This window comes from Callorhinchus milii, unplaced genomic scaffold (genome assembly GCF_018977255.1).
Source record: "Callorhinchus milii isolate IMCB2004 unplaced genomic scaffold, IMCB_Cmil_1.0 Scaffold10, whole genome shotgun sequence".
In the NCBI taxonomy this organism is placed as follows: domain Eukaryota; kingdom Metazoa; phylum Chordata; class Chondrichthyes; order Chimaeriformes; family Callorhinchidae; genus Callorhinchus; species Callorhinchus milii.
Window position 1 is genome coordinate 12,712,256 of NW_024704751.1, and position 4,683 is coordinate 12,716,938.

Here is a 4,683-nt window from a genome sequence, read left to right on the forward strand (position 1 = left end):
GTGATAACTGATGCTCTACTTTAAGTTCTCCCAACTTTAATCTACCTGATTGTATTCTGTATGAAAGCAGCAAATTTCACTAGAAGAATTGAGGTTTTCCATCTCCAAGCACACTCAGCCACCTGTGTACAGTGAACTTTACCAGCAGAACTGATAATTCCATGCTTGTGAGTAATCTCCATGTTGCAGCCAGTGAATCTAACCAGCTTTAATAATGCTCTGGAGCTGCATCCACTTGCTGCATCGTTTCCCAGCAGAGATTTTGAAACGTTAATGCGGCTGAACATCCTTGACGGAAGAAGCCATCGAAATAACAGAATTTCTATGGATGACTGATTTTTTTTTAAAAAAGGGGGAAATGCATTCAGTCCATCTTACAGCAGACCCTCTGCATATTTTCATGATGTAAAATGTCTCGAAAAGAGAGGGTGTGCTAATGATCCTTGCATTTGAATCCAGCGCCTTATTGCGTTGAAACGTCTCAAAGCGCTTCACAGAGGTTTCTGTAAAGTGTTGTGACTGTGTATGTTCTGCACATGCTGTATTTTTATGGTTTCTCTGATTAATCTGTATTCTAAAGGTAATCGAATTTGGTGTGATATTATTTCATCCAGTTTCTCTACACAAATCCGATATCCGTTTTCTACAAATATAAAGAGGTAATATAACATATCAGGGACTTTGAGGCATTAAAATTATCCACTTTCTATCAGTTCATCTGCATGACTATTTGAATTTTCATTGATGCATACTGGACAAAATTTGTAATCAGCTGTCATTGGTTGAAACCACATTATTAATTGCAGCAATTGAGGATACTTGAGAGTTACTTTGAAATGTACTTTTCTCACTGAGTTTTTTTACAGGTGCGATGGATGACAGTTTATACGCAAATTTTATTGGGGTTAAAGTAATGAATATTCTAAATATCCCACCTGCAGTTGCACACGGGTTTTTCTAACCAATCTGATGCATTCGATCTTTTGAAATGTGGTGTATGGGGGAAATTCCATACCAAAAAGTAAATTGTCGCAGGATCTGATTATGCCCAGAACCAATAAATCTAATGTTATCAGACACTGTATTGCACTGTTTAAGAGGGTTTATAATTAATTAACGTTTTATTTCAGAAAAAAGAAGAGTTTTTTGGTGTTAATTTGTGTTAATCCTATGAGCCGAAACAAGAGGAGGGATAAAGTGTCTATCACTTTGTTTCTAATGACTACAATTTACTGCCAAAACACAATGAAATACTGAATACCTGACTGAAAGTGGGAAAGAAAAATGGCCGAAACATGGTATAGCATCATTCTGGCTCGGACATACAAGTGCCTGTGTAGGGGATGGTGTTACAGAGCTTAATATTATATACAGTGAAAGAAATGATAAGATCAGATGAGTTAATTTTTTAAAAATTCTTTTTAAATGGATTGAAACTCTATTATCATGAAATTTCAGATGCCATCAACAATTTTTACTTAATGCGTTTGCTTACGTGAACATTTTGTACAGAATTGTAAGGAAGAAAATCCTTCACTTTAGCATTGATCGATAGGATATGGTTTTTAAGCTTTGACCATTCTTCAGTCTTCTGATCCAGGTCTGTTTTCAGCGCCTTGGGACATCCTCCCGACGTAAAAGGCGCGTACAAATGTAATTTTGTTGTTGTTTTGTGCAAGTCTTTCACCATTGATGGCAGGTTTCTTTGAACCCATAACTAACTATTGAGAGCAGAGTTCGGGTTATAGACTTAACGCACAAATTTGCAATCTGTCAAATAAAAAATTAGGTGGATGAGGGTCATAACTAGTATAATTGTACTATGTCATGAGCCTTTTTGGGGGTTACTTAAAAATTCAATTTGATTTCCTCTGTCCCATTTTCTCCATTGTGAAAAGTATTGATTACAGATGGGGAACGAATCGATGGGCAGCAATTGTCCTCGAGATTCCCAAAGTTGCCATTCTTCATCTCTGAGCCTAGAGAGTGAGTATCGACAGGCTTTTTTTTTTGACTGCATTTGCACCAAACAACTTGATTCTACACTTGGTCAATTTAATTGTGTATGTATAATATATATACTCTCCAACGTGAGATCGTTAGACAGTGATTAGTCATGAAAACTCTTGACTTTATCTTCCTTCCTTGCCTGGGGGTACTGAGGCCAATTGCATTATCCCCACTGCCAAGTCAGAACACACCAGGGATTGAAGCTATTGCTTTTTGTAGTCTGTAAAGGGTCAGTTCCACACTGGGTAGTATATTTACCCACTGAGCCATTTAAGGAACCTGTCTCCATTTTGTTGAGAAATTGTTCAGAATTTCATTTTTTTTTTAAATATAAAATTGTTGAGTTGTTGTGGATTTAATTTAAATCTGTGTTAACGCTTTTTGTCTTTTTTTTCTATTTTTATTATCGCATCATCAAATCTAGTGTCGATTTATGAGAAATTTATGAGGAGCCCTGTTTGGGAGAGGGAGGCGTCCGGAGAAAAGGCAGTGTGCAGAAAAGCAAGAAATTAATAGTAATATTTAACAAGTGTTCTGAAATATCCAGAGGCAGAGTCACTCAGGGTGCTTGCAAATGAACTAGCTTGCCCACATTTTCTCTCTTTGAGCCAGCTTCCATTTTCTGGCCAGCTATACTTCTTGCAATACTAGGTGTCTGATCTTCTCAGCGGTCAGCAAGTGATGTTTGGGTGCCCGTGGAATGCGTCCACACAGTACAGAATTCAGTTTGCTCAGAACTAATTTTTAATCGCGTTAACTTTCTTTGTCCATTACTGCATCGTGATTTCCGGGTAATCAGTTGGGGGGGAGAGAGAGAGCGAGAGAGAGAAACTAAGGTGAGCAGATGATGGCATTTATAAGTTGCAGAACTGTAAATTCGCCTGATAATCATGGGCATAAGGAATCCCAGCCCTTTTCTGTATAAAACTGCAATGAAAGTGTTACATGCTGCATAGTTCTGCAAGCAATTATTTGTGTTCGGATCATTGGAAAAGTTGTTGGTATGATGTATGCATTCTTTCGGTGAAATTTTGAAAAAAAAAAAAAAAAATTGTCATTTTTGGGTTCCCAAAATGGTGTTTAGAAAAACTGTACTGTTTTGGTTATTTTATTTTGACTGTGGATGTGTCTAGCAATACGAGGTACTCTCTTTGAGCTGTAGGCTTGGGCAACGTGTGTGATAACCTGCCCTACATTGCTATAATGATGTTGGCTGGTTGAATTGCAGAGCTGTATTGCTATGTAATTTTAGCCTGCAGGGACATTTTTGTGTTCACGTGACAAAATAAAATGGTATTTTATGCCATAACTTTGGAAGCCTTTCATTTCTTTTCAACCCCTACTTCACTTACTGATTCCCAGTAAGGTTTCACTTTGAAGTACTCCGGAGGGGTAACTTGCCCATCCAGAAATTGCCAAAACTGTTAACGAGAATTTTTACGTATTGGAACCGGAAGCCACGTGGGAACGTTAGTTTCCTGAAGAAATGGAAACCGACCATTGAGCTACGAATTCGGAAAAATAAAAACATTCTGTGCACCCTTCAGAACTTCTCAATGTTAATTCCCTTCCATTTACTGTCACTTGAGTTTTGTAATATTTTTTTTAACGCACTCCGCAAACGGGAGACCTGGACTCTATTCCCAGGCCGGGCGAAAACATCGGGCAAGTTTCCTTACTCCACACGCCCCTTGTTGACCTAGCAGGAAAGCAAGTAGGAACACAGTTGTCTTGTCGATCGGCCGGTTGCTTTTCCGGTGGTAATAATCCCTTCAATAGCAATAATAATAATAATAATTTGGTCACTTCAACCTACGACCGTTTTTCTTGGTGGGGGGGCCGCCGCTGTGCGCAATCGGCTGCCGCCTTTCCCCCACGAAATGCGCAGTCGCTACGCGTTCCAGTAAGTCCTGTGAAACGCTTTTTGAGACGCCTCGAAGACGTGATAATAATAATAATAATCCTTGCATTTGACAGAGCGCTTTTCACGTCTTCTAGACGTCCCAAAGCGCTTCACAGAATAGGCTGTAAAGTGAAGTGACTGTATATTTGTGGGCGAACGCGGCAGCCAATGGCGCACAGCAATGTCCCACAAACAGTCGTAGATTGAAAATGACCAATTTATTATTGTTTGTGGTTTTGGAGGGAATATTATTAGGCTCTGTGTGGAGTAAGGAAACTTGCCTAAGGTTTCGCCCTCTGCCTGGAATTGAACTCAGGTCTCTCACTTGCAAAGCGAGTGCTCTAACCACTGAGCTACAGGACTCCACACTGATGAAGCGCGGTATCAAATGCAAGGTTTGTTATGATTATTATTGGGATTATTATTATGATTATTATTGTGTGTGTGTGGGTGGGTGGTGGTGTTTCTGGGTGCATGCCCTCGCCTTGGCCAGCACGTGTCGCTCTTGAGCATCTTTCCTGCGGCTCCCCCCTGCGGCTGAACATGCGCAGCCCCGCCCCCTCCTTCCGCCACACAGACTCCGCCCTTTTTTTTTGATGGGCGTGTGTGTGTGTGTGTGTGTGTGATTAACTCGCGCATGCTCGGTACCGAGCGGGACCAACGGCCGGAGGGGGCGCGTGCGCCGCCGGGGGGGCAGCCAGTGCGCCTGCGCGGCGGCGGCGGCGGTGGAGCGAGCCGTTGGCCGACGGTTGCGGCGCATGCTCAGTGCC